Source organism: Epinephelus fuscoguttatus, linkage group LG16 (assembly GCF_011397635.1).
Source record: "Epinephelus fuscoguttatus linkage group LG16, E.fuscoguttatus.final_Chr_v1".
Taxonomy (NCBI): domain Eukaryota; kingdom Metazoa; phylum Chordata; class Actinopteri; order Perciformes; family Serranidae; genus Epinephelus; species Epinephelus fuscoguttatus.
In genome coordinates this window covers 29855459-29866893 of record NC_064767.1, presented here as the reverse complement: position 1 = coordinate 29866893, position 11435 = coordinate 29855459, and the positions used below count along the sequence as shown (strand labels likewise).

The following is an 11435-nucleotide window of genomic DNA, read 5'->3' as shown; positions in this document are numbered from 1 at the left end:
TGATTACTCTGACTCTTAAGTACATCTACTCTGATGATTTATGCGTTGTTTACTTTTAAGTGGCTTTGAGCTTTAATTGTATATTAATCAGAGCAACAAATTTCTACTCAGCCGGAATCACTGTTAATAACTTCGAGAGCTTTTTGTAGGGTTTTTTTTTTTGTATGAACAAGATATTTAAAAATATGAGTTTGTTATACTTTGTGTACACGTAGTGCCAGTGGATATGGTATTTACTGGGATATGACTATAATATATGATATATTTTCACATTTTAATGATGCAAATCCTTATATTTAGAACATGTGCAGAAAACATAAGTAGCTCTAAGTAGCAGAGGGCTTTTATAATGATAAAATTTAAGGCATTTACAACATAAATCAATGCAGAAACATTTATCAGAGTGCAGGAAATGTGTGATGATGATGTGTGTGTGTGTGTGTGTGTGTGTCCCCAGTGTTGAAACAAAACCTTATGCCCTTGTCTCTGTCTAACTTCTATAAATCATTCAGAAAAATATGACTTATAACAAACAGATACCTGTTCTCTAGCTTATGATATTTTTCACCAAAGAGGAAATATGTATCAGAACATGTAAAACATTAAACAGCAGTGATACTGACGTATAGAAACACTAGACAGCAGTAATAGTGGCCATTGGCAGTTTGCAGCACTCGCATTTAGAGGTTTTGGCAGGTATATAAAGAGAACATTGCACTAACTAGACCGTGGTATTACAGATGCACTTTGTTGATGGCAGAGGGCATAAAGTTGCTGCTCAGACAAACTTTTCTACCTGCACTCTCCTGAAAAACAGAAGCAAACTTGGACTAACCTCACAGTAAATATTCAACACATGTTGTTGCAAAATTCTCACGGGTCCTGGAAAAGAACAACTTAACCTCCAGTTGTCTGCTCAAGCATACTGCTAATGGGCAGGAAGGGTACAGCGAAGGCAGTCCTTGCTGCTCTGTGTCCCACTCTGTCCCTCTTAACCCCTGCCCCCCTGTGAAGCAGTACCCCCCGCCTTTACTGTAAAAACCAAGCAGTTGGCACTTCTGTTCCGCCCGATCCGTGGAGTATGGGTAGTGAGCCATGTGGGCCATTTCCACAGGAGGGCTCGAAATGCTAAAGTGGAGATAATCAATAGTTAATGGGGGCAGAAATGTAATGACAGTGAAGGATGACATTTGAACCTCGGGGAAGGTGTAGCAGCAGAGAACAGTACTGCATGTATGCTGATGTGTGCCCAGGGCAGTTATGAGTTCACAGCCAGCTTCTAATGCTATATTAATGATTTCCTTTTTCAACCTGACACAGGCAGGAGCGAGGGTCCCACTTTTTGGAGCTCGCTGCCATCATGCAGTTTTGAAAAAGCAATTTAGAGGTAAATAAGTAAATAAATATATATATATTTTTTTAGGTGCATAACCACTTGAAAGTTTGTGGCAAATTGGTAGGCAGGGCTGTCACTCAATCCCTGATGAAAAGTCACTGCAGTACTCTAAAAATATTCCTCTAGGGACACACTGGCATGCCTGTAGTGCCTTAATTGTATTTTTTACTTTGTCTATGGTACTCCTTCAGTAGTTTGCACAGTTTTATATAGGTCAGTAAAGCAGTTTATTATAGTACTTTCTGTGCTAGATACAGTAAATGTGTTTTAGTGATTGTCATAGTTAACTTGTGGTTTATGGTTTTTCAAATCTCCTATTCTGCTACTATCATCTCAAGGGAATGTATCATGTTTCTTTTGCGACATCACACAGCAAATAGTATAAGACATTGGAGACCTTACATTATGTAATTTTCATTGGTTGTAGTCCTATAATATTCTTATAGTGTAGTAAGAGTATACACTACGGGTATGCAGGTAAACTGGTTTCTATCAGTTATAATTTATGTCATAATGTTGGATTATTCCTACTGATGCATAACTTATAATGTAGCTGGCTACAGTGGAGCTCACTCTACGGTTACTTTATTACAGTTGGGTGGTTTAGTTTATTGTATTACACTGCATTATGTTATTTTCTCAAATATCTTTTTTTTAAAAATTAATCATCCATTTAATTTTATAGAGGAACCGCAAGTACTTCAAGAGAGTGATTACACAGTGCTGTACATTTGGGAGCAGTTCTCACAGACTTCATAGTCAAATCTTAAATAATATTCATTAAATGCTCTATATTCTTATACTATGAAAGCCTGTGTAACTGGAATATGATATGTCGATATAATTTTGGTTGAGACTGTTTCTTCTTTGTATTTTTTTCCAAAAAAAAGGAGAATAAAAGTTATAATCAAAAACCATACGACCAGAACCTGCCAGGCTGTAATTCTGTGTGAATCCCAATTTACTCACACAATAGAGAGAAAGGGGGAAAAAAAGGAGATAGGAATTTTCATTTTCTGAAGGCTGGTCCATGATGGAAATGGGCATCAGTTCATAGTAAGGTGCAGACAAGCACAAGTTATATTTTGCTCTTTCTGCAACCTCAATTCTTACTCTGCCTGACCGTCAGTATGCTCGAAGGCTCACTTCCATAGCCGTGAAACTTAAATTTTTAATGTACCATGAAATTTTGTACAGACATTCATGGACCCCAGAGGATGAATCCCAATGAATCTGACTTTTTCTCTGGCACTATCATCAGGTCAAAATATTGATTTGACCAACTTTAGTTCATGACTAAATACCGTAGACTGTAGACCTCAAGCGGCTGTTCAAAGAACTGCAGTTTTTGGCACTTCTTTGTTGGCTTAATTTTTTCAGCCCTGGAGGCTGCCGCTTGCTAAATACTTGCAAAACCCATGACATTCACCTCAGCCTCAGCCAAGGACGAAGGTTTCGTTTCCTGCATTCAAATTTGTACCTTTTCTGCATCAGTTTATGGTGTAAAGGTCTTTAGTTTTGTCGAAAAAAAAGTCCATTGCCACTTCCACATTTTTACCTTCTAAACATTGTCACTATGAGCATGGTGATGTACAAGTACAGCTTAGAGAGCTTAGAGGTTGTACACTCTTCATCTTTATCAGAAAAGTAGCTGCTGTCAGATGAATCTTGTGAAGTGAGAAGCACAGTATTTCCCTCTGAAATGTTTTGGACCAGGTGCAGGTAGAAAAAAAATCAAATAAAGTAAAGTACAAATACCTCACAACTGTATTAAATATGCTTATAGGTTAGTACAGGAGTGCTTGATAAGCGGAATGCAGTATTTTTAGATTCAACATTTTTAACTGTAATTACCATATTCCAGCAAAATAATAAATAGATGAAAGTTTGCAGCATCTCTCAGCCAGAGAATTTATTCATGGCAGTGTGGAGAAGGCTTTAAAATATTAAAGGGGCAAACACACTGAAAGTGATAATTGAAACGTCTCATTTGACATGTCAAGTGATGCTACCTTGCCACACTGCAAGCATCATACTCGAAATGCCAACACCACAGAACCAGCAGTATTTTAGGAAAAGATCTTTATTTAGGCATCTTTGTGTGTGTATTACAGATACCCCCATCAATCTTTGAATAATGTTATATAAAATTCCAACTCCACAGAGCCAGCAGTATTTTGGGAAAAGGACGCAAGTAGGCGGGAACAATATGCTTTATGCCCCGTTAATTTTCTATAAATTTCTGTTGAGGTAGCCTAATGTTACATGAGTCAGGAGGGCAACTGTTTGATGCATGTTGCTGTTTTTGTCAGGTGGTTGGCAGCAGAACACTGTTTAGTTTTGTGGGCCATCATTATTATTATTAAGGGTAAGCTTTGCAGGATTTTCCTAATAAAAAATAAACATTATACAGACTCACATGAACGTAACTACAAGTAGCCACACCAGGAGAGTGTGGTGGTGTATTTCCTGCAGAGACCCTGTCCTCAGCCTGTATTTTATTATATCCTTAATTTGTTGTGTTTGTGGTGACCCTGGGCACAGTGCACAGGTGGGGTTGTGACTTTATAAAAAGGTGACCAGGTACCAAATGCAAGCAGCTCGCAACCAAGAGGAAATTATGACCAACACATTCTCACTGCGATCTCGTCACATATCGATGTTTGGTCATGGACTTTTCATGTCCAGATACAACGTGCAAGGGACCGTGGGTGCATTGGTTGTTGGCGTTCTGGGAAGCTGTGTCAAGTTCTGCCTGTTACATGCATTGTCTTCTTTGAAAATATACTTTTGTTCTCACAGGAAATTCAGCATCTACATACAGTCTCTTTCAAAATAAACACACTAGGTCAGTGCAACATGGCAAAACATACTTTTTTCCCTTCGACAACTGTGGTGAATGGGTTTAGGCAACAAAAGCACATGGTTGGGTTTAGAAAAATAAGAACAGGGTTTGGCTTTATATTCTTATGGGATGCCAACACTGCTCTCATGGGTGAAAGTCAAGTGTTTGCTGGATCCACCCACCCTACTCTAGCCTTTATTCTGCTTTAACTTTCGTCTTTTCCTGCCACGATTCCCCTTGACACCACCAGCCACCTCTACACTAAAACAGCAACCAGCTGCATATCATGCCAACATTAAATTATGGCTTTTTTTCCCGGTATCTGACGCCGGAAGTCACTGCCCAAGCGCTGGATTTCGACAGCTTCAAAGTGAGACCTGGTTGTGGACACAGCACCAAAAGCACAAATAAAGCGAGGTAAAATGCCAAGTGGTGTAAATCTAGGATTGGCTTTCACTTTCACTTCTGCTGGTGATGCTGTTTTCAAACAGTAGCCCATAATTCCTGCATGGTATACCTTTAATAATTAATTTCTTTAATAAAATATTGTCCTTACCTTTTTATTCCTTTTAGCTCTCTCCTTACACTGTGGCTGCAGAAAACACAGCTGTGGCTGCTGGGTCTTCATCAATGCTCCAAATCAAAACAGTCGAAGCCAGGGCAAAAAATAGTGTAATGCTTCAGTGTGTTTGGGCCTTCAGACCAGGTGTCTTCATCGTTTTTCAAGCCAAGGACCGCTAAGCTCAAAGAGAGACAGAGCAGGAACCCTTTACTACAATATATTGTATAAAACTGAGTTGCACTTGGGATAATTCTCTAAATATTTACAGGTCTTCTCTTGTTTTACTTTCCTGTAGCTGTTTAGTCAGCAACGGTTATAGCATGGCTAGGTGCCTTAACCTCACCCTCTGCACTTTTGGTAGGGGTTTCTGAGGTGGACGGTGTGTCACAGTCTCTTGCTTGAAGAATTACAAAATGATCCATTATGGCTCAAAAGGACGTCCGCCCACTTGGAATATTATACAGCTAACTGGCCAATATATTTCAATAGTATGTAAATGTTAGCTAACTAGTTCACCTTACTGTTATGGACAGTGGTTGCACAGTGATTTGGTGTTAGCTCACATGACTACAAAAGGATTCATCATAGATGTTTAATGATACCTAGATGCCAGATGCCAAGATGGTGCCTACTCATTCCTATGGTGCATACACCAAAAACGTCTCTAGCTGCCAAGTTTGTTTCCACGATATGATGATAATATAATAATATTCTGCTCACTGAATATGCACACAAGTGTCTCTCATGAGTTCCAGGTCAGCTCACAGACTTTGAACAGAATTGTTTTTCTCTGCTCAAGGTAAGTTTTACAAAAACCTCTATGGGAGAAATACTTTTTGAGCCACAAGGGATTTTTGCTGCAATACCGCGGAAAAAGTTGGAAGCAAGGTTGAGTGGCTTTCCTGAGTGTCTGGGATTCATGAGTAACAGTTAGCCTGCCATTAAAATATTTTATGAATAAGTCAATTTATCTTTGCTAATAATATGTTGAGTTTGTGTTAGTGTTAAAACTAATTAAAAACTAAAAACTAATTAATAAAACAAATGAAATAATTTGGTGGCCCCCCTGCAGTAACTCTGAGGACCCCCTTGGGGCCCGCTTAAGACTACTTTTGCAGCCTAAATTAAAAGACAGTATAAATGAATAGTTAACTTAAGAAATAAAATAGGAAAAATCCAAATATTATTCCATAATTTTGCTCAAACTAATCAGAGTGGTGGATCATGGGGGGCTGGCTCAGTGAATGTAAAATCCTTGCTGTGGCCCTGCATGATCCAACACTGATTTTACACTACATTTTACTTACTTTTCCCCTCCTTGTGTAGGCTAATGTGCTTTATTCTTTTCTCATTCGGCAACAAATTACCCAGTGACCAAAATGTGTCATGGAAACGACTTCCTAATGCGAGATAATTATGTAAAGTCGTTAATCACAATGGTGTGTGAACCTCATGAACCGACCTGTGAAACGTCTCTTCGGCTCACTAATTGACTGCCTGTTGGTCCTCACTCACTTTAAACTGCCCCATCTAGCGGCCGCTCGCCTGAACTTGGCGCCCCACCACCCCCCACCATTTATTAAATTATTTATTTTTTGTCACCGTGAGAAATAAAGTGCCAGTGTAGAGCAGGGACATCAGTAGCTGCGCGGCACTTGCAGCGGCGGATCGCCGGAGACGGAGCGCTTTCACTCACTGTGGCGATCAAAGTTGAGCGCGACACGCTGATGACCTGCGAGCATCCTCCGGGGAAACTGTGCATTTGACTGGCTTAACGAGCGTCAGTTTCCATCTCTTCACCACAGATCATTTGTTGCTGTCGTGGCTCCGCTGTCCAACAGTCCGAAGGCTGCGTTTCAACCCAGCGCACTGACGGATACGGACAGACTCCGAGGATCACAGGTGAATTATATCACTGATGCTGTGTGGGGGATGCGGCTTTTTATCTTGTGCAGGCTAATTTGCTTGAATGCTCATGTTTCACACCAACTTACTTTACTGTGTCTTCTCCTGAAATTCATAAAGATTTCACTCACTTACAGTAAAGCCACCATGCCTGCGTGGGAATTAAATTGCATTTATCATATAAGCTTTTATATGCAGATGAGCTTGATGGTGGGAAACTGATGCAGATTGTTCAAACCTGCAGACAAAGGCTGTTGCACCTGTGGAGGCTACATAGGTTTCAGTGTAAGTCAACTGTGTTAGTATTTTCATGGAAATGGGACTGAGGCTGCTCTAAGAAGCATGAGAGGGATTTCAGTGGCTGCACAAAGACGCTGCCTGCTCACACACTCCAGGATGCAACATCTAGTCAACACAGGCTCTGACAGTACAGCCCAAACACATAATACAGTGTTTTCACTATTGCATACATTCAGTGTCCAGAAAGGTAGAAGGTTGGATGATGATAGGATATGCTCTCCTGAGAATATAGCTGCTTGTTTGTCAGTGGTTGTTGCAGTTATGATCACTGAATTGAGATTTATTCACAGTTTTATTTAAATGTCACCACGTCTCTGACACAGAAGGAAGTCAAAACGGCTTGACATCATCATCTTTTCTTGTTCCATCTGAGCATTACAAAAAAAATCAAGCTGATTTCCACTCATCTCTTTAATATGTTTCCTGCTCCAGACTTTTCCTGGCAGGCTCTGTGTATGAGCAAATTCTCACCTTGTTCCACTGCACATAATCTTAAGATTATATGACAGTTTTGCAAGGGCTGTTGGTTTTGCTTTTCACGTTTAGGCAAACTTTCTTTTGATTTGGGTCACTCGTAAGATTTACAGTCAGAGGATAAAATTCAATTAGGCAGCCCTGCAGCAATCTTTACTCACTGGCAGATGGCTTAATACTCTTGGATCCTGCCTTAGCATCCCTTATTGCTCTAATTGGATTTCATCATTTCACACTGTTTATCTGTATAAAAATGAGTTTTCAAACGTGGCATCATTAATTCAATCCTTTCTCAGCCCTGTCAGATCCAAGCCCACTAGCCACCACTGTCTAAACATTTCACGTCTCATCCCCCATGATCTGCTTTGTCATAAATTGAAGTAGACCTCAAAGTAAATTGTTGCATTCCCCATGTGCCGTCGATGGCATGTTGGGTAGCTGGAACAGTGTAAGTAGAAGAATCTGTAATGTGCAATAAATGAAGTGCACACAGCGGCGAGGGCATATTGTCTGTCTGAGTTAATTCCAGCCCTGAGGAGATGGTTTTCCTCTCAATGACATCCAGTTTGATTTTACAGAGGGACGTCGAGTTTTATTCTCCAAGACAATGTGGATGTGATGTTTGCTTGTTTTGGGGGCTCATTGTCAGACTTAAAGTGTGTACACTTAAACAGAAATCGAAACAGGGAGGATGCTGTGAGCCTCACCACTGATGTATCACTTCCTCTGTTGTCGTTTTCTCTCACCATGCTTTTCAGGCGGATCAAATTTGCACATTTGCAAATATTCTTTTAAATACTGCTCACATTTATTAAGACCAAACGGTAATTAGGAATAAACAAAAACATCTGAGCTCGTGTGTGGAAAATTCCTGGAGATGAGAGCGCTGCCTGGGTACATTTGGACCTATTTATAGCATTAATGTGTGAGTGAAAGAGCTATCAACCTCCCTGGAAGAAACCTTTCTGAGTGACATCAAAGAAGAAAGCGAGAGGCAGGTCAGCCTTAACACATCTTAACTACCATGCTTTGTGTTGTTGAAGCACTGCCAATTCAATCTATATGAATAACAGTATCTTATTAGTCAAGGTAGAGCTGAAATTTCACTTGGAGCTAAGGTTGTTGTGTCAAGACTTATGGGCCTTGTCCGCTCTGCTGGGTAATGAAAACGACAATAATTTATGAGTCATGAATCAATGCGATGGTGAGCATCATTGAACCGTGAACTAACAGTCAGGTTGAGTCTCTGCTTGATTAATCATTGTTGCTGCACCTCAGTGGTCAAACCGGCTATGTTCAATAGCCTGAGATGTAAACAGAACTTTGGCCTTTGACAGAGGGATTTATATCTCCAGTGACGATAATGACTAAACCTACTCCTGCTGGCGCTGTGCTGAAGCTGTGTTCATTCCCACTATAATATAGGAAGCAACTGCAACATTTAAATGTCAGTTGAAAGTGGAAACATTGTCAGTCAGGACTTAAAAGTAACAGCACAGGGCCTGTCAGCAATTTAAATTTGCAACTGCAATAGGGGAGCAGAATAAATAAATGCAACTTTATTATTGTAAAATTAGCCATTACGGCAGGTAATTATAATTTTCTGCTGCCAAGTAGTTGCAGCTCCAAGGTAACATCTACTGTCATGTGATAATTGCTGTTTACTGTGTGTAGAAAGTGCAGCTGTAGAGCTTTCTGAAGCCAAAACTGGAATATTTGAGGGAAAGGGAAAACACATTTTTTAATTTTTGGCAGAGTCAGGTCCTATTCTGATGAGGGTCTGGTCACTGTGACAGCTGATGTGATTACTCCTACTTATACACTGGTACTGGATTTTGTGCCAGCTTGTATCAGCTTTTGAAGACAGAGTAAAATTACACAGCAGTTAAAAAAAAACACAAACATGAAAAGTAATTGCAGGTTTAACATACTGCTCATTTAGCTACAGACAGGGATAGAGCCCTATATCGTATCTGAAATGGCAACATTGCCCGGCAAAGATGTGATAATTGCAATATCAACCTATATTCCTTAAGTTCTTGTTATATATAATATTGATAATTCTTTTTTTTCCAATTGAAATACACTATCAAAAAGCATTGAAGTGGTTACTCCTCTCCTTGCCACAAATTTGAAAGAGAAAACATAAGGAAATGTGTGGCAGTACACCAGAAAAATTTAATGTTTCATGTTTTGTGTGTGTTAAATAGGCTATGCATGAACAACTAGAAGTCCCCTTTGTCTGTCGAAGAAATCATTCATAGAAAACAATGAACAGTTTATTAATCTACATAGTGACAATACTCATGTTTAGGGTCAGTTAAACATCTGATGAGCAAACTTATAAACTCCAATTAAAGAAATACAACCCTATTTGTGATTTGGGAAGGCAGTGCCACATAAAACATCCTGTCAACTCCAGTCACAAGCAGAGCAGATGAAAATCTATTGTATTTAACCGTGTTTTACTGCAGCAGCCTCTGAGACCGCAAACAGAAAAAACATGTCATTTTCTGGTACACATTATCGGTTCAAACAGTTCTCACAGAATTAGCAAAAGTGACCAAGTATTAAAGTGATAAAACAATCTGAAGTATGTTTTGGACTGTTAGACCCCAAACAGAAAGCACTGTATAATTTACACACTGTAGAGAGCACATCTGTAATACTAACACTGGTTTATTTATTACCCACTGGAGGATCACTTTCCCTAATGAGTTCTAATGATGTTATATTGTATTTCATGGAAACAATAGCAGCTCTCTCTGCTGCTGAGTTTTCAGCAGCGGTTTTCCTGCGGTTCAGCTTGTCAGGTTCGAACTAACAACTTTCACATCTCTGGTCTGAGTGCTGACTGACCGTGGCTGGCCGGTTCAGTGGAGGTTAAGCAACCCAGTTCATATTAACTCTTTTACCACCCACTCATTAAACTTTTATGATATGAGCACCAATGTTTCAGTAATACATATATTTAAGATCTACATTTTACTCCAGGGGTGTGTAGTTTGTTTGCCACATACACAACATCACTTCTCACAGCTTCTGCTTTGCATCATTATTTATTAATTAGAATCAGTTAAAGAAATAACATTAGATTACAAGGTAACTGCCAAGCTAAGCAGAGTTATTTTAATGCATGCTAAACCACAGGAGGCTTCCTGCCCGGTTTCCAAAACTGTTTTGGTGCCACCTTGTACATTGCAGCACAAACTGCATGTTGTTGAATCATAAAATTGACTAGGACTTGTATGATTTTTTAAAAAGAATTGTTCTACTATATATTTCCTTTTATAACTGAACATATTTTGCTGGACTCACTTGTCATTTTAGCACTCAATGTTGCTTGGTAATAGTTTGGACCACTTCAATATCTGGAGCCCCGCAGAGTCCTGACAGTTGCTGAACAGATGTGGAAACATTTAAACCACATGACCACTCTGCTCTGTGCGGTTAAAAAAGGTGACTGTTCTTCAAGACAAAAATATACAGCTAATTTTCCAGCGTTAATAAGTGTTTGTTTTCCAGAGATAATTGTTTGGAGCTGACAAGTGTTAATTGGAGAGTTGTTTTTCCCACTTGCAGAGCTGTTTTTTTTTTTTTTTTTTTTGCTCTGAAGTGGGTGTTCAAATGTGTCGGAAGCGTGAATGAACTCAGTGACGTTGGCTTATGTAAACCCAGTATGCTGCTGATTGATGGCTGTTACCGCTTGTTGGTATAAGGCTTTACAGAACATGGGTTGATTCAGGTCACACCTGTGCAGAGTGTCTGAATCTGTTGGTAAAAACAGAGTTTCTGTGTCGGGCTCTGATCTTAAAAGAGACTTTACAGAGCCACAGTTGCAGTTTATCACATATTTTGTGCTCATTACACTCAAATTAATACTCGTGATATGTCTGCATAATAGTCCATTGCACAAGCTTCTAACCTGTGCTGCAGAGATGTGTAGACTGTAT

At 39.6% G+C, this 11435-nt stretch overlaps 1 protein-coding gene across 2 annotated transcripts in view; it reads left to right on the top strand.

Annotated features, from left to right (window-relative positions):
• The first annotated feature begins 6438 nt into the window (after nt 1–6438).
• vwc2 (von Willebrand factor C domain containing 2) overlaps nt 6439–11435 on the top strand; it is a 32398-nt gene continuing 27401 nt past the window's right edge. Inside the window, exon 1 of one of the 2 annotated variants that reach the window (XM_049601134.1) lies at nt 6439–6705. The gene's annotated coding sequence lies outside the window, so the exon portion shown is untranslated. Of the gene's footprint in view, nt 6706–8387; nt 8481–11435 lie in introns of those variants that run through there. The other variant, XM_049601135.1, reaches the window with a different exon arrangement.